Source organism: Triticum urartu, chromosome 6A (assembly GCF_056163025.1).
Source record: "Triticum urartu cultivar PI428250 chromosome 6A, HENAU_Tu73, whole genome shotgun sequence".
NCBI lineage: Eukaryota > Viridiplantae > Streptophyta > Magnoliopsida > Poales > Poaceae > Triticum > Triticum urartu.
Window position 1 is genome coordinate 98391476 of NC_141878.1, and position 25399 is coordinate 98416874.

Below are 25399 nucleotides of genomic sequence, written 5' to 3' on the forward strand. Positions count from 1 at the left end.
ACCATTTAAGACGGCACGAGGTGGCTTAACTCACTTACTTGTCGCAGTGGACAAGTTCACCAAGTGGATAGAAGCGAAGCCAATCAAGAAACTGAATGGTCCGACTGTCGTGACTTTCATCTCCGATATCACAATTCAGTACGGCATACCACACAGCATCATCAGCGACAACGGCACAAATTTTTCCAAAGGCGCCTTGGCCCATTTTTGCGCAACATAGGGCATTCGACTGGACCTAGCGTCCATCGCCCATCCACAGTCAAACGGCCAGGTGGAGCGAGCAAACGGCCTCATCCTGTCCGGCATCAAGCCCCGGCTGGTCGAGCCTCTGGAGCGCTCGGCTGGCTGCTGGCTCAATGAGTTGCCAGCCATCCTATGGAGTCTGCGCATGACTCCAAACAAGTCAACCGGCTTCATGCCTTTCTTCCTCATCTATGATGCCGAAGACGTCATCCCAATGGACATAGAGTTCGACTCCCCGCGATTCACCATGTACACCGAGGAGGAAGCAGAAAAAGCACGTCAAGACGGCATCGATCTGCTGGAAGAGGGCCGGCTGTTGGCACTCAGCCGGTCCAGCATATACCAGCAGGGCCTGCGCCGATACTACAACAGGAAGGTCAAGCCAAGATCTTTCCAAGAAGGCGACCTTGTGCTCTGGCTGATCCAGCGAACAGCCGGCCAGCACAAGCTGTCGGCACCTTGGGAAGGCCCTTTCATCATCAGCAAAGTGCTGGGCAACGACTCCTACTACCTGATTGACGCTCAGAAGCCCCGAGCACGCAAGAGGGACGACTCCGGCAAGGAGACAGAGCGGCCATGGAATGCAAATCTCCTCCGAAGATTTTACAGTTGATGCAGTATGTACCACGCTACCTTTTGTATTAAAGTACCAAGACTTCGGGCCCCCCGAGACGAGCTCGGGGACTGCCCTCTTTTGTCTATATGATAAAAGTTATGCCTACGAGTATGTTACTCTTTGTTATGCCGCTGGCACCGGGCTCGACAGGTCGGCCCGGGGACTTGCCACCTTGCACTATGAAATGTTTCCTGCAGCCAGACAAGTAGTGTGTGGTGCTTAAGCCATCTCCTGTCAAAAGCCGCAGCTCGCAGAGCGACTGTACGGGGGGCAGGAGTAAGGTAGAATGGGCCTTCGCATGAAAAATGGCTAAGGACTCAAAGCATAAAACATAGCTTAAGCCGGCTTCCAGCCTTCCTTTTTTCTTTTCGCAAACCGACTATTAAGTAGTCGGCTCACCGCCTTCTACTCAACTTGCTAAAAAACTCTAAAATGGCTAAGTACTTGCCTTCCCAAAGTAGCCAAGCATTTGATCCAACGGCGGTCCGTAGAGCGGCTGTCCGACTGGCAAGACAGGCAACTAAGGGAAAGCGGCAAAGGAAAAAAGCCAAAAGAGCAATGAGCAAGAAAAGATATAATTCGGATAAATATTTACATAGCATAGGCCCTTCGCCGAATCTTCGAGCAGAAGTTCAAAATACACCCCGCAGGTGGAATTGTGCAAATTAACAAGTTCTTCAAAGACTACTAATGCAGATAAAATAAAGGTAAGGCGGCAGCCTAAGATGCGGCGGGCGGATTCGGAGGGTCGGAGGAGACGGCAACATCAGGCGTTGGGACGGCCGGCTGGGCAGTCTCGGCTCGATCGCTTCCGGCGGCAGTCGGCTCGGTCGCACGCGGCTCGTTCCTGGAGGCACGGTCGAGCTGAGGCTAGCCGTCCGCTCCGTCTTCTAGTTCTTCCGCCTCACCTCCGTCCTCCGCCTCGCCTTCTTCCTCGGTGCTGGAACCGATCACCTCCGCTGAGTCCTCGCCATAGTCTGGGTTCATCCCAAACCACTCCGGCGGTACCTCCTCGCCGTCTTCAGACCGCTCAGGGACGAAGATGCTGGTGTCGGTGTACTCGGCGATCGCCACCGCATGCTTGATGAGGCCGTCTTCCGCGGCTGCCAGCTCCGGCTGGGCCTCTGACCGGAGTGTGGCCGGCCGGTCTAGGTCCAGCCCCGGATACCATGCCTTAACGAACTCCAAGGCCCGGCACGCTCCAGCTCGGGCCGAGGAACCTTTCCAGGATTCAAGACGACCAGCCGCGACCTCCAGCCAGTCGGCAGTCCGACTAGGGGTGCGCGGAGCCTGCATGTCCGGCCACAGGGCAGCAATCGCCTGGGCACCGACACGTTGAAGCCGGCGCAGCATCCGGTGAGTCGGCCGAAGGCGAGCCTCGATGCTCAGGATATGCTCATCAAGCGTTCGGGGGGCGTCGGCGGCGATCTCTGCACCTTCTGCCCTCCGACCTTCACGGTCAGCCTCGATGGCTTGGATGGCGGCCTGCGAGTGCCCAGGGAAGAAGTCTGCCAAGACGGAAGAAACGAAGAAACAAGTCAAAAACCAGGAGTCGGCACGATTTATAATTGGCAGCTCGAAGAAAGAAAGTAAAGTAACTCACCATCAACAATGTCTTCAATCTCATGGAAGCCGGAGGCCAGCATTGCCTCTCTGTCAGTCCAGGAGGAGCGCTCGCTCGCGAACTCGGCCAGGAGGGCGGTTTCCGCCTCTTTTGCCTCCTTCTGCGTCTTCGCAAGCACCTCCCTCTGGTCTGCCAATTGAGTGGCCAGCAGATCGCGCTCTGTTGCGAGCTTGCTGCACTCCTCCCCCTTGGTGCGCAACGCGGAGTGGGCTTCGCTCAGCTGCTGTTGAAGAACAGCGTTGTCTTCTGAAGATAAGGAAGAAAGAAGGCATTAAGTCGTCAGTAAAGAAGGTCGCCGAGGAGATCTGGCCCGACTGCTCAGCAGTCGGCCTGAATATCGGGGACTATAGCCTGCGGGTGCCAGCGCGCCCCCACAAAGAAGAAAAAGAACTCACTCCGGCTCTCCAACAAGTCGGCGGTCCGCTTGCCCAGCTCTTCAACATTGCGGTTGAAGGCAGTAACACGGAGGTTATGGTAGTCCTGCGACAAAATATTTCAGACAGAAGTAAGTACCCGGAACTCACCAATAGGAGTTCCGGGCCGCCTCCTCAGCAGCCAACCCGAAAGACGGGGACTACACCCAGTGGGTGCGCTGGCGCGCCCCCACAGAGACGAACAAAAACAAGAAAAAAAAGAGAACCAAAGAGAAAGCATACCCGGACGGCTGATCGCGACGCTAGGTACGCCTTGGTGCAATTCTGGATCGCGTCGCCCTCAGCTCGCAGCTTCGTCTGGACATCCAGAAGCGCCTGGTTCAGCGGCCCCGTGCCGCCTCCTCGCACCCACCCAATGGGCGCGGTGCTCGTCGCTTCGGCGTCTGGGATCGCTGAGATGGCGGTGCCGGTCTCCAGGGGGCGTGGCGCCGAAGTCGCCTTCTCGAGGCGGCGGCGCGTTAGCGAACCGACTTGAAGGAGTAGCCTCGCCCCAGCCTCATCTTCAGTCGGCGGCACCGGCGGGTCCGCCGGCTATTCGCCTTGCGCGCCCCCATACGGCGGCGGAGGTGGCGGCGGAACGATTACGTCTGGCATGGAGGAGTCGCTGCCTCCTCAGCCTGCCGCTTCGTCGTGGCGGCGGCTTCAGCCTCGGCCAGCTTCTTCTTGGCGAAGGCCTCCGCCTTATCGGCCTCCACCTTCTCCAGGCGGCCGGCCTCTTCCTCGTTGCGCTTCTCCTGCGCATTCCGCTCCATCGCCTCCCGGAGGTCGGCGGCGGGGTCAATCCTCCGAGTGGTGGCGGACGTCTCCGCTGACCCCATGACGGAGGCGGCGACGACCCTCTCAAGAGTGAGGGGAGCCCTGAAGCAAGGGAAGCAAGAAAAAGACTCAGACAAAGCTACAAATAAATAATAAAGCGTTGAGATGGAATACTCACGCGGAGACCAGTGGCGGCTTCTTCACTTCCTTACGGAAGCGAATGGCCTTCGCAGCCGCCTCGTCCCGCCGGGTCGCCGTAGCCGAACTCTTGGGCTTCCTCGGCCGACTGCCGAACAAGGTCGGCACGGCCCTACACTTCTTCCCGCCGCCTGGAGCACCCGGCGCGGCAGAAGAGCCCGCGCTAGGGTGGCTGGCTCCTGGCCGATGGCGGGGGGAGACCTCCTCATCATCATCAGGCCAGTCCTCTAGGCTGGCCCCGAGCCGCGGGCCGCCTCCTCCCTCCACGTCGTCTTCCAAAGCCGCCGCCCCCAAATCAGGGTCATCGACGTCGCTCTCTGCCCGGTCGGCAAGGAACTCGCGGGCCGGCCCTGTGGTGCCGGCTGGTGGATGGAGGAGGGGATTCTGACCAAGACCGACTGGTCAGGCCGCACAAAACAAACTCGGCAAGAAAGAAGACAATCCAAAGAAGAAAGAAAAGGCAACTCACTGTGGGTGGGGGGTTGGCGCGGGAGTACGGCTCCTTGCCAAACCGCCAGTCCTCCAGGAGCTTGCTGTCCGAGAGGTAGTTCACCATGTAGGTCACCTCCTCGTGAGGCATGTCCTTGGTGCACATCCGACTCGGGTCACGGTGGCCGCTCATTTGGCATATCATGTGGGGGCGACCTTGGAGCGGGAGAACTCGGCGCGCCACGAAGGCGGCCAGCAGGTCTGGACCAGTCAAGCCCTCCGACTGCGTCAGCACTCGGAGTCACGCGACGGCGCCGGCTCCCGCAGGCGTCAGCGACTTGGCCCGGTACAACCAGTTGGGCAGTCTCCCAGCCGGCGGGCCGGCTTCGAAAGCCGGCAGGTTGACCCAATCGCCCCTTGCAAAGACGCTCTTGACGTAGAAGTACGATCGCTGCCACATCTTCACCGAGTTTATCAGCTTGATGGTGGGGAAGGGGTTGTCGGCCCCCAATCTCCGCACGGCGATGAACGTGCCGCCTTGAGCCGGCACGCCTGCAGCCTAGGTGCCGAGCTTGGAGAAGAAGAACTCCCCCCAGAGCTCGAGGGTGGGGAGGACTCCGAGGAAGCCTTCGCACAAGGCCAGGAAGGCGGACAGCAGCACCACCGTGGTGGGTGTGAGGTGGTGCGGCTGGAGGCTGTAGAACTCCAGAAAAGAGCGGAAGAAGCTGCTCGCCGGCAGCCCCAATCCACGCAGGCAGTGTAAGCGGAAGATGACCCGCTCGCCCTCCTCCGGCGCTAGGTAGATCTCCCCCCTTGGTGCAAGATGCACCCGCACGTAATCTTCGTAGGGGAGCCGACGAGTCTTGCGGAGGAACTCGATGTGTTCATCGTGAAATTCCGATCCGTCCCAGGTGCCGGAATGCACCGAGGGAGGCGCGGCGGCAGAAGAAGAACTCATCGTGAGCTGATCGCCATGGCGTTCGGCAAAGCTTGGGCGCGCGGCGGAGCGAGGAAAAAGAAGAAGGAGAAGAGCAAGGAGTAGTGGGAAGGAGGGGCGCGCGTGCTCTGCCGCGCCCCCCTCCTCCCCCTACTTATAGCCTCATGGGCTACGAAGCCGAGGGGGCGGTCATGGGATTTACTGCGCCCGCGACCCCACGACCCCCATGTTTCCACGACAAAGTTACTGCATGTAGTAACTTCACAAGAATCCCAACCGTCTGCTCAGGCCACAGCGGATCCGCTCGAGCGCCGAGGCACGATAGTGGCAGGCCCCTCCCACTGGCCTGTCCCGTCACGCACGTAGGCTGGCAGACTGGCCCGGCCACGCGTTGCCACGTGACAGGCCCGGAACGGGCGGCGGCCTGGAAGCTTAGCCGGCACGCTACTTGGATCCCGCCATGACGTTCAAAATACTGTGCAAGTCAGAGTTGGGCGAGTCCGACTCCTTCTAGTCGGCCCGACAAAAATCGAGCAAGAACCATGTGTCGAGCACCCGGAAAGAGAAACAGCTGAGGCTTCTCGGCCGATCGTCCATGGCACCTCACCAGCTTCGGGGACTACTGTCGGAGTAATGGGCCACGGGTAGGCTAACCCGAGCCCAAAACCTTTCAAGACATCGGGGCAGGCTGCGCCCCTCAAGACCCCAGGAGAAAGAGCCGCCTTCTGAGAAGTCGGCGGCAAGGCAGCCGACTGCCCAGTCGCGGCCGAGTCCCCGGGACGACTTCAGGATAAGCCGACTCCTGACTGGCGACTTCCAGAGAAGCCGGGTTTGGGGAGTCGGCCCCGACTCAAACAAACCCCATGCCCTCATCAAGAGGGACGGGACGGGGTGTGGCTAAAGTCAAGCCCACTCCCACCCCTTTCCAAAGGCAGGCATGGCCACAGTACGCCATACCCATGGAGATCTTCGTGCGGCGTGGCATTGTTGCCGTGCCGGCCCTGACATCAGCACCAAAGGACCGAATCCTGTGCCCATGACGGCATGTCTGTACGACCCTGGGGCGGCAGGTCCCACCAGCCAGTGAGACCCCAGGAGACGGCAAGTGCGCTCCCTAGTCGGACCCGTCGGGAGTCGGCCCCCGAGAGTCGGCCAGATCCTCCCCCGGGGCCCACGCGCCATTAATCAGATGTGACGGAGAGTGGCAATAGTGATCGCCCACCAGGTGGTGGGGCTGTTGCCACGACTCCATGACCAAGCCCGCGTCATCAGAAGCACGGCTACAGTAATCAGCAGCCGGCAAGACCCGCCCGCGGCGGACGCGGCCTGTCGGCGCCGTACCTAGCCAGTCGGCGGGGCCCACCAGTCGGCGGGCCCCAGCAGTCGGCGGAGAAGACGGAGGCCGGAGACACTGACGGCTGGGCCTGCATCCAGCCGGATTACCATTGTACCCCTGGAGGGTAGGCCTATATAAACCCCCCAGGGCACCCATGCAAAGGGTTGGAATCCATTAGCTCTAGACCAGATCATATAGGAGGGAGAGAGCTAGCCTTGCCCTCTCCTACCTCCAGGAAACAGCTCAAGGAGCGATCGTGTAAACACTTTGCCATAGTGATCATGCGGAGACCCCGTAGAGCAGCAGTAGGGGTGTTATCTCCCCGGAGAGCCCTGAAGCTGGGTAAGATTCGCCGGCGTGCATGTCTACGCCTCATCCCGTTTCCAGGCACCGGCAACATTCTACTCGCCCCCACCATGATAAGCCATCCTTTGGCATATGTCGCACCCAACGCCCGACACTCTTCGAATTATCGGTTTAATTTGGCCTACTAGATTGATCTTTCTTGCAATGGGAGAAGTGCTTAGCTTTGGGTTCAATCTTGCGGTGTCCTTTTCCAGTGACAGTAGGGGCAGCAAGGCATGTATTGTATTGTTGCCATTGAGGATAAAAAGATGGGGTTTATATCATATTTCTTGAGTTTATCCCTCTACATCATGTCATCTTGCCTCAAGCATTACTCCGTTCTTATGAACTTAATACTCTAGATGCATGCTGGATAGCGGTCGATGTGTGGAGTAATAGTAGTAGATGCAGAATCGTTTCGGTCTGATGCACCACCCTTTCCTTTTCAAGGGAAAACCAACACATGCTCAAGAGGTAGCAAGAAGGATTTCTGGCGCCGTTGCTGGGGAGATCTGCACTCAAGTCAAGACATACCAAGTACCCATCACAAACTCTTCTCCCTCGCATTACATTATTTGCCATTTGCCTCTCGTTTTCCTCTCCCCCACTTCACCTTTGCCCTTTTATTCGCCCCTTTTTCCTTTCGCCCCTTTTCCGTTCGCCGCTTTTCGCTCGATTCTTGTGTGATTGTGTGTTGGATTGATTGTTTGTCACGATGGCTCATGATAATACTAAACTATGTGACTTTTCCAATACCAACAACAATGATTTTATTAGCACTCTGATTGCTCCTATTATTGATGCTGAATCCTGTGAAATTAATGTTGCTTTTGTAGAATCTTGTCATGAAAGATCAATTTTCTTGCCTTCCTAGTGAAGATGCCGCTAGCCATCTAAACAACTTTGCTGATTTCTGTGATATGCAAAATAAGAAAATGTGGATAATGATATTGTTAAATTGAATCTATTTCCGCTTTCTTTTAGAGATCCTGCTAAAACTTGGTTCTCTTCTTTGCCTAAAAATAGTATTGATTCATGGAATAAGTGCAAAGATGCTTTTATCTCTAAGTATTTTACTCCTGCTAAAATTATCTTCCTTAGGAATGATATTATGAATTTTAAGAAACTTGATCATGAGCATGTTCCACAAGCTTGGGAGAGGATGAAATTAATGATACGTAATTGCCCTACACATGGTTTGAATTTATGGATGATTATACAATTTTTTTATGCCAGATTGAATTTTCCTTGTAGAAATCTTTTTGATTCGGCCGTGGGAGGCACTTTTATGGAAATCACTTTAGGAGAAGCCACTAAACTCCTAGATAATATTATGGTTAATTATTCTCAATGGCATACTGAAAGATCCACTAGTAAAAAGGTTCATGTGATTGAAGAGATTAATGTTTTGAGTGGAAAGATGGATGAACTTATGAAATTGTTTGCTAATAAGAGTGTTTCTTCTGATCCCAATGATATGCCTTTATCCACTTTGATTGAGAATAATAATGAATCTATGGATGTGAATTTTGTTGGTAGGAACAATCTTGGTAACAACGCCTATAGAGGAAACTTTAATTCTAGGTCGTTCCCTAGTAATTCCTCTAATAATTATGGTAATTCCTACAACAACTCTTATGGAAAGTTTAATAAGATGCCCTCTGATTTTGAGACAAGTGTTAAAGAATTTATGAATTCACAAAAGAATTTCAATGCTTTGATTGAAGAAAAATTGCTTAAAATTGATGAGTTGGCTAGGAACGTGGATATAATTTCTGTTGATGTGGATTCTTTGAAACCTAGATCTATTCCACCTAAGCATGATATCAATGAGTCTCTCAAGGCCATGAGAATTTCCATTGATGAGTGCAAAGAAAGAACCGCTAGGATGCGTGCTAAAAAGGATTGATTTGTGAAAGCGTGTTTTTCTAGTTTCCATGATAATAAATATGTAGATCTAAAAGTGATTGATGTGTCTCCTATTAAATCTACTTTTTCCAATATGAATCTTGATAAAGATGGGACTGGAGATGAGTCAACTTTAGTTAAAAGGCGTCCCAACGATTCGGAGTTTTGAGATCTTGATGCTAAAATTAATAAAATAGGATTGAAGAGGTCAAAACTTTACATAGCAATGAACCCACTATTTTGGATTTCAAGGAATTTAATTATGATGATTGCTATTTGATAGATTGTATTTCCTTGTTGCAATCTGTGTTAAATTCTCCTCATGCTTATGATCAAAATAAGGCTTTTACTAAACATATCGTTGATGCTTTAATGCAATATTATGAAGAAAAGCTTGAATTAAAAGTTTCTATCCCTAGAAAACCTTATGATGAGTGGGAACCTACTATTAAAATTAAGATCAAAGATCATGAATGCTATGCTTTATGTGATTTGGGTGCTAGTGTTTCCACGATTCCAAAACCTTTGTGTGATGTGCTAGGTTTTCATGAATTTCATGATTGTTCTTTAAATTTGCAGCTTGTGGACTCCACCATTAATAAACCTATAGGAAGAATTAATGATGTTCTTATTGTTGCAAATAGGAATTATGTGCCCGTAGATTTCATTGTTCTTGATATAGATTGCAATCCTACATGTCCTATTATTCTTGGTAGACCTTTCCTTAGAACGATTGGTGCAATTATTGACATGAAAGAAGGAAATATTTGATTCCAATTTCCGTTAAGGAAAGGCATGGAACACTTTCCTAGAAATAAAATTAAACTACCTTATGAATCTATTATGAGAGCCACTTATGAATTGCATACCAAAGATGACAATACCTACATCTATTCTTGCTTTTATGCCTAGCTATGGCGTTAAACGATAGCGCTTGTTGGGAGGCAACCAAATTTTATTTTTGTTCCTTGCTTTTTGTTCCTGTTTAGTAATAAATGAATCATCTATCCTCTGTTATGATTGTGTTTTTTATGTTTTATTTAGTGTTTGTGCCAAGTAAAGCCTTTAAGATCTTCTTTGGTGATTGATGTTTGATCTTGCTGAAAAAAACAGAAAGTGTGCACTCACAAAAATAATTTTCTATTTTTACCAAAGAGCAATAAAATACCAATTCCAGCTGCAGTATATTAATATACAAAATTTTTAGATCATCCTATTTTTTCAGAATTTTTGGAGTTACAGAAGTATTCGAAACCTCCAGATTGCTACAGACTATTCTGTTTTTGACACATTCTGTTTATCGTGTGTTGTTTGCTTATTTTGATGAATCTATGGATAGTATCGGGGGTAGGAACCATAGAGAAGTTGGAATACAGTAGGTTTAACACCAATATAAATAAAGAATGAGTTCATTACAGTACATTAAAGTGGTGGTTTGTTTTGTTATACAAACGGAGCTCATGAGATTTTCTGTTGAGTTTTGTGTTGTGAAGTTTTCAAGTTTTTGGGTAAAGATTTCATGGATTTTGGAACAAGGAGTGGCAAGAGCCTAAGCTTGGGGATGCCCAAGGCACCCCAAGGTAAAATTCAAGGACGACCAAAAGCCTAAGCTTGGGGATGCCCCAGAAGGCATCCCCTCTTTCGTCTTCTTCTACCGGTAACTTTACTTGAGGCTATATTTTTATTCACCACATGATATGTGTTTTTTAGTTTACCACAATCATACTTTCTGTACACACCTTTTGGGAGAGACACACATGAATCGGAATATATTAGAATACTCTATGTGCTTCACTTATATCTTTTGAGCTAGATAATTTTGCTCTAGTGCTTCACTTATATCTTTCTAGAGAACGGTCATAGTTTTATTTTATAGAAATTATTGATGTCTCATGCTTCACTTATATTATTTTGAGAGTCTTTTAGAATAGCATGGTAATTTGCTTTGGTTATGAAATTAGTCCTAATATGATAGGCATCCAAGAAGGGTATAATAAAAACTTTCATATAGAGTGTATTCAATACTATGAGAAGTTTGATACTTGATGATTGTTTTGAGATATGAAGATGGTGATATTAGAGTCATGCTAGTTGAGTATTTGTGAATTTGAGAAATACTTGTGTTGAGGTTTGCAAGTCCCGTAGCATGCAAGTATGGTAACCGTTGTGTAACAAATTTGAAGCATGAGGCGTTTCTTTGATTATCCTCCTTATGAGAGGCGGTCGGGGATGAGCGATGGTCTTTTCACTGGTAGAAAAAGGGCCTATAGTCCCGGTTCGTAAGGGCCTTTAGTCCCGGTTCCGGTTCCTGAACCGGGACTAAAGTGTCGGTACTAATGCCCTGACCCTTTAGTCCCGGTTCAATCCAGAACCGAGACTAAAGGGCGCGGCCACTGGAGCTCCACCTTTAGTCCCGGTTGGTAACACCAACCGGGACTAAAGGAAATTTTATGATTTTTTTTGAAAAAAAAATTCGAAATTTTTTTTTTGAATTTTTTTTTATTTTCAAACTTCTGAATTATTTTAACCTCTAGTGCCCTGACCCTTTAGTCCCGGTTCAATCCAGAACCGGGACTAAAGGGCGCGGCCACTGGAGCTCCACCTTTAGTCCCGGTTGGTAACACCAACCGGGACTAAAGGAAATTTTATGATTTTTTTGAAAAAAAAATTTGAAATTAGTGGCCGCGCCCTTTAGTCCCGGTTGGTAACACCAACCGGGACTAAAGGAAATTTTATGATTTTTTTGAAAAAAAAAATTTAAATTTTTTTTGAATTTTTTTTATTTTCAAACTTCTGAATTATTCACCAACCGGGACTAAAGGAAATTTTATGATTTTTTTGAAAAAAAAATTTGAAATTAGTGGCCGCGCCCTTTAGTCCCGATTGGTAACACCAACCGGGACTAAAGGAAATTTTATGATTTTTTTGAAAAAAAAAATTGAAATTTTTTTTGAATTTTTTTTATTTTCAAACATCTGAATTATTTTAACCTCTAGTCTGTAATCACCACCCCTCATCACTTCTCAATTTATCCTCTAATCACCCCTCATCATTCCAAATCATCTAACTTCCCGAACGGTCACCCATCCTCCCACTCCCCCAGCCTGAGCACGCTTAACTTCCGGGTTCTATTCTCCCTCGCTCCAAGTCTGCACTTGTTGTTTTCCTGACAATAGTAAGATGTTAATCCTATTAACCTTCAGGAATTTCGCTTGAGCATGAAGTGACACATTTCATTGTTTGAGTTTGAAACTATTGTTTTAAAAAACAATAATTATTTAGTAACACTAATATTTCTTGAATAATTAGTTTGACCATTGTTTGACCACAGTTTGACCACAGTTTGACCACAGTTTGACCAGATTTGACCAAAATTGAAATAACTAAAATAATTATTTAGTAACACTAATATTCTAGAATAATTAGTTTGACCATTGTTTGACCACAGTTTGCCCACTGTTTGAATATTTTTCAATTTTTTCCACTCTAGATCTTTTCGAGTAGATGATTTTTCATATAAAAAACTTTTTCATCCGAGTTAGTATGCAAAAGTTATGCCCATTTTTACAAATTTCACAGAGATTTTGCAAATAAAGTCAAAATTCACATTTGCAAATTTTCCCAACAACTAGACCACATATCACATGAGAAACTTATTTTCTTTTATTTTTTTGACATTTCCATTATTTTCTTTTATTTTTTTAAAAACTGAAAAGGCAATCCACAGGGGGGGGGTAGAGTTTGAAAATGGGACCTTTAGTACCGGTTCATGGCACGAACCGGGACTAAAGGTCTCAACCCCATTAGTCCCGGTTCGTGCCTCAAACCGGGACTAAAGGTCTAATCTTTAGTCCCGGTTTGAGGCACGAACCGAGACTAAAGGTCATCGCACCCTTTAGTACCGGTTCATGTCTTAAACCGGGACTAAAGGGCCCGAGTGAACTGGGACTACTGCCTTAGCCGCACGAACTGGGACCAATGCTCACATTAGTCCCGGTTCTAGACTGAACCGGGACTAATGGGCTGAGCCAGCCTGGACCATAGCCCTGTTTTCTACTAGTGTTTCCAACCAATCTACCCCCCTAGGAGCATGCACGTAGTGCTTGGTTTTTGATGGCTTGTAGATTTTTGCAATAAGTATGTGAGTTCTTTATGACTAATGTTGAGACCATGGATTATACGCACTCTCACCCTTCCATCATTTCTAGCCTCTCCAGTACCGTGCATTGCCCTTTCTCACCTCGAGAGTTGGTGCAAACTTCGTCGGTGCATCCGTTGCATGGCAATCCCTACTCCTCGCATTGATATCAATTGATGGGCATCTCCATAGCCCATTGATTAGCCGCATCGACGTGAGACTTTCTCCTTTTTTGTCTTCTCCACACAACCTCCATCACCATATTCTATTCCACCTATAGTGCTATGTCCATGGCACGGGCTCAAGTATTGCGTGACAGTTGAAAAAGTTAGAGAATACTAAAGCATGAAACAATTTCTTGGCTTGTCATAGGGGTTGTGCATGATAGGAGCATTTTGTGTCACAAAAATAAAGCATGGCCAAACTATATGATTTTGTAGGGATGAGCTTTCTTTGGCTATGTTATTTTGAGAAGACATAATTGCTTGGTTAGTATGCTTGAAGTATTACTATTTTTATATCAATATTAAACTTTTGTCTTGAATCTTTCGGATCTGAATATTCATGCCACAATAAAGAAAATTACATTGAAAATTATGTTAGGAAGCATTCCACATCAAAAATTCTGTTTTTATCATTTACCTACTCGAGGACGAGCAGGAATTAAGCTTGGGGATGCTAATACATCTCCAACATATCCATAATTTTTTATTGTTCCATGCTATTATATTATCTACTTTAGATGTTTAATGGGCTTTAATATGCACTTTCATATTATTTTTGGGACTAACCTATTAACCGGAGGCCCAGTGCCAGTTTCTGTTTTTTTTGCCTCTTTCAGTGCTTCGCAGAAAAGGAATATCAAATGTAATCCAAATGGAATGAAACCTTCCCGAGGATATTTCTTGGAACAAATGCAATACAGGAGACTTGGAGTGGAAGTCAGAGATGCAACGAGGCGGCCACGAGGTAGGAGGGTGATACGTCCATTTTGCATCTTGATTTCATATCAATATTTATTGCATTATGGGCTGTTATTACACATTATATCACAATACTTATGCCTATTATCTCTTATTTTACAAGGTTTACATGAAGAGGGGGAATGCCGGCAGCTGGAATTCTAGACTAGAAAAGGAGCAAATATTAGAGACCTATTCTACACATCTCCAAAAGTCTTGAAACTTCACGGGAGCACGTTTCAGAATATATAAAAAATATTGGGTGAAAGAAGTACCAGAGGGGGGCCACCCATCGTCCACGAGGGTGGGGGGCGCGCCCTACCCCCCTGGGCATGCCCCCCTGCCTCGTGGTCCCCTTGGCAGCCCTCTGATGCCCATCTTTGGCTATATGGAGTCTTTCATGGAGGAAAAAATTATAATCATGCTCACGGGGCGAAACTCCGCCGCCACGAGAACCTTGGCGGAACTAATCTAGGGCTCTACCGGAGCTGTTCTGCCAGGAAACTTCCCTCTGGAAGGGGGAAATCATCACTGTCGATCCTCTCATTGGGAGGGGGTCAATCTCCATCAACATCTTCACTAGCACCATCTCATCTCAAACCCTAGTTCATCTCTTGGATCCAATCTTTGTCTCAAAACCTCAGATTGGTACCTATGGGTTGCTAGTAGTGTTGATTACTCCTTGTAGTTGATGCTAGTTGGTTTATTCGGTGGAAGAGCATATATTTAGATCCTTTATGCATATTAATACCCCTCTGATTATGAACATGAATATGATTTGTGAGTAGTTATGTTTGTTCCTGAGGACATGGGAGAAGTCTTGCTATAAGTAGTCATGTGAATTTATTATTCGTTCGATATTTTGATGAGATGTATGTTGTCTTTCCTCTAGTGGTGTCATGTGAACATCGACTACATGACACTTCACCATTGTTTGGGCCTAGAGGAAGGAATTGGGGAGTAATAAGTAGATGATGGGTTGCTATAGTGACAGAAGCTTAAACCCTAGTTTATGAGTTGCTTCGTAAGGGGCTGATTTGGATCCATATGTTTCATGCTATGGTTAGGTTTACCTTAATACTTTTGTTGTAGTTGCGGATGCTTGCAATAGGGGTTAATCATAAGTGGGATGCTTGTCCAAGGAAGGGCAGTACCCAAGCACCGGTCCACCCACATATCAAATTATCAAAGTACCGAACGTGAATCATATGAACGTGATGAAATTAGCTTGATGATAATTCCCATGTATCCTCGGGAGCGCTTTCCTTTATGTAAGAGTTTGTCCAGGCTTGTCCTTTGCTACAAAAAGGATTGGGCCATCTTGCTTCACCTTATTTACTTTTACTCTTTGTTACCCGTTACAAATTACCTTATCACAAAACTATCTGTTACCGATAATTTCAGTGCTTGGAGAGAATACCTTGCTGAAAATTGCTTATCATTTCCTTCTGCTCTCCTTGGGTTCGACACTCTTACTTATCGAAAGGACTACGATAGATCCCTTATACTTGTGGGTCATCAAGACTCTTTTCTAGCGCCGTTGCCGGGGAGTGAAGCGCCTTTCGCAGGTGGTATTTTGGTAAGGAAAAATTTGTATAGTTTGCTAAAATTTACTGTCACTTGTTACTATGGAACATAATCCTTTGAGGGGATTGTTCGGGGTATCTTCACCCCGTCCAGTAGAGCAAAGAGTTGGTCCTCAACCTACTGAACCTACTGAAAATGTTTACTTTGAAATTACTTCGGGTATGATAGACAAACTGCTAGCTAATCCTTTTTCAGGAGATGGAACATTACATCCCAATTTGCACCTAATCTATGTGGAAGAAGTTTGTGGATTATTTAAGTTTGCAAGTATGCCCGAGGATGTGATCAAGAAGAAGGTCTCCCCTTTATCATTGAAGGGAAAGCCATTGACATGGTTTAGGCTATGTGATGATATGGGATCATGGAACTACAACCGATTGAAATTTGAATTTCATCAGAAGATTTATCCTATGCATCTTGTTCATCGTGATCATAATTATATATATAACTTTTGGCCTCGCGAAGGAGAAATCATCTCTCTAGCTTGGGAGAGGCTTAAGTTAATGTTATATTTGAAGGAAATATGCCCTAGAGGCAATAATAAAGTTATTATTTATTTCCTTATATCATGATGAATGTTTATTATTCATGCTAGAATTGTATTAAACGGAAACATAATACATGTGTGAATACAAAGACAAACAGAGTGTCACTAGTATGCCTCTACTTGACTAGATCGTTAATCGAAGATGGTTATGTTTCCTAGCCATAGACATGAGTTGTCATTTGATTAACGGGATCACATCATTAGGAGAATGATGTGATTGACTTGACCCATTCCATTACCTTAGCACTTGATCGTTTAGTTTGTTGCTATTGCTTTCTTCATAACTTATACATGTTCATATGACTATGAGATTATGCAACTCCCGTTTACCGGAGGAACACTTTGTGTGCTACCAAACGTCACAACATAACTAGGTGATTATAAAGGTGCTCTACAGGTGTCTCCGAAGGTACTTGTTGGGTTGGCGTATTTCGAGATTAGGATTTGTCACTCCGATTGTCGGAGAGGTATCTCTGGGCCCTCTCGGTAATGCACATCACTTAAGCCTTGCAAGCATTGCAACTAATAAGTTAGTTGCGGGATGATGTATTACGGAACGAGTAAAGAGACTTGCCGGTAACGAGATTGAACTAGGTATTGAGATACCAACGATCGAATCTCAGGCAAGTAACATACCGATGACAAAGGGAACAACGTATGTTGTTATGCGGTCTGACCGATAAAGATCTTCGTAGAATATGTGGGAGCCAATATGAGCATCCAGGTTCCGCTATTGGTTATTGACCGGAGACATGTCTCGGTCATGTCTACATAGTTCTTGAACCCGTAGGTTCCGCACGCTTAAAGTTTCGGTGGCGATTATATTATGAGTTTATGTGATTTGATGTACCGATGGTAATTCGGAGTCTTGGATGAGATCGGGGACATGACGAGGAGTCTCGAAATGGTTGAGACGTGAAGATCGATATATTGGACGACTATATTCGGACATCGGAAAGGTTCTGAGTGATTTGGGTATTTTCAGGGGTACCGGGCAGTTACGGGAATACGAGGAAGAAGTAATGGGCCTCATGGGCCAAGTGGTGGAAGAGAGGAGGCAGGGCGCGCGGCCCCCCTAGCCCAAACCGAATTGGACTAGGGGACCGGCCCCCCTTTCCTCCTTTTCCTCCTTCTCCTTCCTTCTCCTTCTCCTCCTTCCTTTCCTCCTCCTAGTAGGAGTAGGAAAGGGGAGTCCTACTCCTACTAGGAGGAGGACTCCTCCTCCTGGCGCGCCCATAGAGGGCCGGCCAGCCTCCCCCTTGCTCCTTTCTATACAGGGGCAGGGGGCACCTCTAGAAACACAAGTTGATCAGTTGATCTCTCCCAGCCGTGTGCGGTGCCCCCCTCCACCATATTCCACCTTGGTCATATCGTAGCGGTGCTTAGGTGAAGCCCTGCGTCGGTAGCAACATCATCACCGTCACCATGCCGTCGTGCTGACGGAACTCTCCTGTGAAGCTCTGCTGGATCGGAGTTCGCGGGACGTCATCGAGCTGAACGTGTGTTGAACTCGGAGGTGCCGTGCGTTCGGTACTTGGATCGGTCGGATCGTGAAGATGTACGACTACATCAACCGCATTGTGCTAACGCTTCCGCTTTGCGTCTACGAGGGTACGTGGACAACACTCTCCCCTCTCGTTGCTATGCATCACCATGATCTTGCGTGTGCATAGGAAATTCTTGGAAATTACTACGTTCCCCAACAGTGGCATCCGAGCCTAGGTTTTATGCGTTGATGTTGTGCACGAGTAGAACACAAGTGAGTTGTGGGCGATATAAGTCATACTGCTTACCAGCATGTCATACTTTGGTTTTGCGGTATTGTTGGATGAAGCGGCCCGGACCAACATTACGCGTACGCTTACGCGAGACTGGTTCTACCGACGTGCTTTGCACATAGCTGGCTGGCGGGTGTCAGTTTCTCCAACTTTAGTTGAACCAAGTGTGGCTACGCCCGGTCCTTACGAAGGTTAAAACAGCACCAACTTGATAAACTATCGTTGTGGTTTTGATGCGTAGGTAAGAACAGTTCTTGCTAAAGCCCGTAGCAGCCACGTAAAACTTGCAACAACAAAGTAGAGGACGTCTAACTTGTTTTTGCAGGGCATGTTGTGATGTGATATGGTCAAGACATGATGCTAAATTTTATTGTATGAGATGATCATGTTTTGTAACCGAGTTATCGGCAACTGGCAGGAGCCATATGGTTGTCGCTTTATTGTATGCAATGCAATTGCGCTGTAATGCTTTACTTCATCACTAAGCGGTAGCGATAGTCGTGGAAGCATAAGATTGGCAAGACGACAACGATGCTACGATGGTGATCAAGGTGTCGCGCCGGTGACGATGGTGATCATCATGGTGCTTCGGAGATGGAGATCACAAGCACAAGATGATGATGGCCATATCATATCACTTATATTGATTGCATGTGATGTTTATCTTTTTTGCATCTTATCTTGCTTTGATTGACAGTAGCATTATAAGATGATCTCTCACTAAATTTCAAGATAAAAGTGTTCTCCCTGAGTATGCACCGTTGCCAAAGTTTGTCGTGCACACCACGTGATGATCGGGTGTGATAAGCTCTACGTCCATCTACAACGGGTGCAAGCCAGTTTTGCACACGCAGAATACTCAGGTTAAACTTGACGAGCCTAGCATATGCAAATATGGCCTCAGAACACTGAGACCGAAAGGTCGAGCGTGAATCATATAGTAGATATGATCAACATATTGATGTTCACCATTGAAAGCTACTCCATTTCACGTGATGATCGGTTATGGTTTATTTGATTTGGATCACGCGATCACTTAGAAGATTAGAGGGATGTCTTTCTAAGTGGGAGTTCTTAAGTAATATGATTAATTGAACTTAAATTTATCATGAACTTAGTACCTGATAGTATCTTGCTTGTCTATGTTTGGTTGTAGATAGATGGCCCGTGTTGTTGTTCCATTGAATTTTAATGCATTCCTTGAGAAAGCAAAGTTGAAAGATGATGGTAGCAATTACACGGACTGGGTCCGTAACTTGAGGATTATCCTCATTGCTGCACAGAGGAATTACGTCCTGGAAGCACCGCTAGGTGCCAGGCCTGCTGCTGGAGCAACACCAGATGTTATGAACGTCTGGTAGAGCAAAGCTGATGACTACTCGATAGTTCGGTGTGCCATGCTTTACGGCTTAGAATCGGGACTTCAACGACGTTTTGAATGTCATGGAGCATATGAGATGTTCCAGGAGTTGAAGTTAATATTTCAAGCAAATGCCCGGATTGAGAGATATGAAGTCTCCAATAAATTCTATAGCTGCAAGATGGAGGAGAATAGTTCTGTCAGTGAACATATACTCAAAATGTCTGGGTATCATAATCACTTGACTCAACTGGGAGTTAATCTTCCTGTTGATAGTGTCATTGACAGAGTTCTTCAATCACTGCCACCAAGCTACAAGAGCTTCGTGATGAACTATAACATGCAAGGGATGGATAAGACAATTCCCGAGCTCTTCGCAATGCTAAAGGCTGCGGAGGTAGAAATCAAGAAGGAGCATCAAGTGTTGATGGTCAACAAGACCGCCAGTTTCAAGAAAAAGGGCAAAGGGAAGAAGAAGGGGAACTTCAAGAAGAACAGTAAGCAAGTTACTGCTCATAAGAAATAAAGTTATTATTTATTTCCTTATATCATGATGAATGTTTATTATTCATGCTAGAATTGTATTAACCGGAAACATAATACATGTGTGAATACATAGACAAACAGAGTGTCACTAGTATGCCTCTACTTGACTAGCTCGTTAATCGAAGATGGTTATGTTTCCTAGCCATAGACATGAGTTGTCATTTGATTAACGGGATCACATCATTAGGAGAATGATGTGATTGACTTGACCCATTCCATTAGCTTAGCACTTGATCGTTTAGTTTGTTGTTGTTGCTTTCTTCATAACTTATACATGTTCCTATGACTATGAGATTATGCAACTCACATTTACCGGAGGAACACTTTGTGTGCTACCAAACGTCACAACGTAACCGGGTGATTATAAAGGTGCTCTACAGGTGTCTCCGAAGGTACTTGTTGGGTTGGCGTATTTCGAGATTAGGATTTGTCACTCCGATTGTCGGAGAGGTATCTCTGGGCCCTCTCGGTAATGCACATCACTTAAGCCTTGCAAGCATTGCAACTAATAAGTTAGTTGCGGGATGATGTATTACGGAACGAGTAAAGAGACTTGCCGGTAACGAGATTGAACTAGGTATGGAGATACCAACGATCGAATCTCAGGCAAGTAACATACCGATGACAAAGGGAACAACGTATGTTGTTATGCGGTCTGACCGATAAAGATCTTCGTAGAATATGTGGGAGCCAATATGAGCATCCAGGTTCCGCTATTGGTTATTGACCGGAGACATGTCTCGGTCATGTCTACATAGTTCTCGAACCCGTAGGGTCCGCACGCTAAAAGTTTCGGTGACGACTATATTATGAGTTTATGTGATTTGATGTACTGAAGGTACTTCGGAGTCCCGGATGAGATCGGGGACATGACGAGGAGTCTCGAAATGGTCGAGACATAAAGATCGATATATTGGACGACTATATTCGGACATCGGAAAGGTTCTGAGTGATTCGGGTATTTTCGAGGGTACCGGGGAGTTACGGGAATACGAGGAAGAAGTAATGGGCCTCATGGGCCAAGTGGTGGAAGAGAGGAGGCAGGGCGCGCGACCCCCTAGCCCAAACCGAATTGGACTAGGGGGCCGGCCCCCCTTTCCTCCTTTTCCTCCTTCTCCTTCCTTCTCCTTCTCCTCCTTCCTTTCCTCCTCCTAGTAGGAGCCTACTCCTACTAGGAGGAGGACTCCTCCTCCTGGCGTGCCCATAGAGGGCCGGCTAGCCTCCCCCTTGCTCCTTTATATACAGGGGCAGGGGGGCACCTCTAGACACACAAGTTGATCAGTTGATCTCTCCCAGCCGTGTGCGGTGCCCCCCTCCACCATATTCCACCTCGGTCATATCGTAGCGGTGCTTAGGCGAAGCCCTGCGTCAGTAGAAACATCATCATCGTCACGATGCCGTCGTGCCGAGGAACTCTCCCGTGAAGCTCTACTGGATCGGAGTTTGCGGGACGTCATCAAGCCGAATGTGTGCTGAACTCGGAGGTGCCGTGCGTTCGATACTTGGATCGGTCGGATCGTGAAGACATACGACTACATCAACCGCGTTGTGCTAATGCTTCTGCTTTCGGTCTACGAGGGTACGTGGACAACACCCTCCCCTCTCATTGCTATGCATCACCATGATCTTGCGTGTGCGTAGGAAATTTTTTGAAATTACTACGTTCCCCAACAATATTCATGCCCCAATCATGAGCTCTCAAGAGAAATCATTATTCAATATTTTATCCTCGGCTTTCTCTCGATAATCGCTCCATGCTCGATACTTCATGCACTGGTTCTTTTATGATGAAGACAATTGAATTCAAATGGGATTTATTGGAAAGAATTAAACGCAACTCTGAAGATTGGGACCTCGACGAAGGTAAGGAGTGAGGTATAATACCTAAGTTTCATTGTGTTAAATCTTTTGTGGATACCGATGCTTTCCGTGAATTTAACACTAAATATGGACTTGACTCTGAGATAGTAGCTTATTTTTGTGAATCCTCCCATTGAAGTAAAAGTAGTTGCACATATTAAAGTTGAAGAAAAGACTATCACTTACAATGATCCTGTTGTTCCTACTGCTTATATTGAGAAACCACCTTTCCCAATTAGAATAAAGGATCATGCTAAAGCTTCAACTATGGTACGTAAGAGTAATACTAGAACACCTACTCCCTCTGAGAAAATTAAAGTTGAACACAGTGTTGCTATGGTTAAAGATCTCTTGGCCGATAATATTGATGGGCATGTTATTTACTCCCGTGATGAAGCTCCTAGAATTGCTAGACCAGATACTAAAAATAAACATAGACCTGTTGTAGGCATGCCTGTTATTTCTGTTAAAATAGGAGATCATTGTTATCATGGCTTATGTGATATGGGTGCTAGTGCAAGTGCAATACCCCATTCCTTATATAAAGAAATTATGCATGATATTGCACCTGCTGAGTTAGAAGAAATTGATGTTACAATTAAGCTTGCCAATAGAGATACTATTTCATCAGTTGGGATTGTTAGAGATGTTGAAGTCTTGAGTGGGAAAGTTAAATATCCTGCTGATTTTCTTGTTCTTGGTTCTCCACAAGATAGCTTTTGTCCCATTATATTTGGTAGACCCTTCTTGAATACTGTTAATGCTAAGACAGACTGCAATAAGGATATTGTTTCTGTTGGTTTAGGGGATATGTCTCATGAATTTAATTTTGCTAAATTTCGTAGACAACCCATTGATAAAGAATTCCCTAGTAAAGATGAAATTATTGGTCTTGCTTTTATTTCCGTGCCTCCTAGTGATCCTTTAGAACAATATTTGCTAGACCATGAAAATGAAATGTTTATGAATGAAAGAAGGGAACTAGATGAAGTATTCTTTAAATAGGGACCTATTTTGAAACACAACTTGCCTTTTGAAATCCTAGGGGATCCTCCTCCACCTAAGGGTGATCCTGTGTTTGAGCTTAAACCTTTACCTAATACTCTTAAATATGCTTATCTAGATGAGAAAGAGATATATCATGTTATTATTAGTGCTAACCTTTCAGAGCATGAAGAAAAGAAATTATTGAAAACTCTGAAGAAGCACCGTGCTGCTATTGGATATACTCTTGATGATCTTAAGGGCATTAGTCCCACTCTATGCTAGCACAAAATAAAATTGGAGAAAGACACGAAACCAGTTGTTGATCACCAACGACTGTTAAATCCTAAGATGAAAGAAGTGGTAAGAAAAGAAGCACTAAAGCTTCTAAAGGCAGGTATAGTTTATCCCGTTGCTGATAGTCAGTGGGTAAGTCATGTCCATTGTGTCCCCAAGAAGGGAGGTATTACTGTGGTTCCTAAAGATGAATTGATCCCACAAAGAATTGTTACATGTTATAGAATGGTAATTGATTTCCACAAATTAAATAAAGCTACTAAAAAGGATCATTACCATTTACCTTTTATTGATCAAATGCTAGAAAGATTGTCCAAACATACACATTTTTGCTTTCTAGATGGTTATTCTGGTTTCTCTCAAATACCTGTGTCAAAAGAGGATCAAGAAAAGACAACTTTTACTTGCCCTTTCGGTACCTTTGCTTATAGACGTATGCCTTTTGGTTTATGCAATGCACCTGCTACTTCTCAAAGATGTATGACTGCTATATTCTATGACTTTTGTGAAAAGATTGTTGAGGTTTTAATGGATGATTTCTCCGTTTACGGAACTTCTTTTGATGATTTCTTAAGCAACCTTGATCGAGTTTTGCAGAGATGTGAAGAAACTAATCTTGTCTTAAATTGGGAGAAATGCCACTTTATGGTTAATGAAGGTATCGTCTTGGGGCATAAAATTTCTGAAAGAGTCATTGAAGTTGATAAAGCTAAAGTTGATGCTATTGAAAAGATGTCATGTCCTAAGGACATTAAAGGTATAAGAACTTTCCTTGGTCATGCCAGTTTTCATAGGAGGTTCATTAAGGACTTCTCAAAAATTTCTAGGCCTCTGAAAAATATCTTACAAAAAGATATTCCTTTTGTTTTTGATGATGACTGTGTAGAAGCATTTGAAATACTTAAGAAAGCTTTGATTTCTACACCTATTGTTAAACCTCCTGATTAGAATTTACCATTTGAAATTATGTGTGATGCTAGTGATTATGTTGTAGGGGCTATTCTAGGACAAAGAGTTGATAAGAAATTAAATGTTATTCAATATGCTAGTAAAACTCTAGACAGTGATGAAAGAAATTATGCTACTACTGAAAAAGAATTTTTAGCAGTCGTGTTTGCTTGTGATAAGTTCAGACCTTATATTGTTGATTCTAAAGTAACTGTTCACACTGATCATGTTGCTATTAAATATCTTATGGAAAAGAAATATGCTAAACCTAGACTTATTAGATGGGTTCTCTTGCTACAAGAATTTGATTTGCATATTATTGATAGGAAGGGAGCTGAGAACCCCGTTGCAGACAACTTGTCTAGGTTAGAGAATGTTCTTGATGACCCACTACCTATTGATGATAGCTTTCCTGATGAGCAATTAGTTGTGATAAATGCTTCTCGTACTCCTCCATGGTATGATGATTATGCTAATTATATTGTTGCTAAGTTTATACCACCTAGTGTCACATACCAGCAAAAGAAAAAGTTCTTCTATGATTTAAGACATTACTTCTGGGATGATGACCCACATCTTTATAAAGAAGGAGTAGATGGTGTTATTAGACGTTGTGTACCTGAGCATGAACAGGAACATATCCTACGCAAGTGTCACTCAGAGGCCTATGGAGGACACCATGCTGGAGATAGAACTGCACATTAGGTATTGCAATCCGGTTTTTATTGGCCTACTCTCTTCAAGGATGCCCGTAAGCTTGTTTTGTCTTGTGATTGATGTCAAAGAACTAGTAATATTAGTAGACGTCAAGAAATGCCTATGAAATATTCACTTGTTATTGAACCATTTGATGTTTGGGGCTTTGATTATATGGGACCGTTTCCTTCCTCTAATGGGTACACACATATTTTAGTTGCTCTTGATTACATTACTAAGTGGGTAGAAGCTATTCCAACTAGTAGTGCTGATTATAACACCTCTATTAAGATGCTTAAAGAAGTTATTTTTCTGAGGTTTGGAGTCCCTAGATATTTAATGACTGATGGTGGTTCACATTTTATTCATGGAGCTTTTCGTAAAATGCTTGCTAAGTATGATGTTAACCATAGAATTGCATGTCCTTATCACCCACATTCTAGTGGTCAAGTAGAACTGAGCAATAGAGAGCTTAAATTAATTTTGCAGAAGACTGTTAATAGATCTAGGAAGAATTGGTCGAAGAAACTTGATGATGCATTATGGGCCTATAGAACTGCATACAAAAATCCCATGGGCATGTCTCCGTATAAAATGGTTGATGGAACGGCATGTCACTTACCTCTTGAACAAGAACATAAGGCATATTCGGCCATTAAAAAGCTCAATTATGATTTCAAACTTGCCGGTGAGAAGAGGCGTTTTGACATTAGCTCACTTGATGAATGGAGAGCCCAGGCTTATGAGAATGCCAAACTGTTTAAAGAAAATGTTAATAGATGGCATGACAAAAGGATACAAAAATGTGAGTTTAATGTAGGTGATTATGTATTATTATACAACTCTCGTTTAAGATTTTTTGTAGGCAAA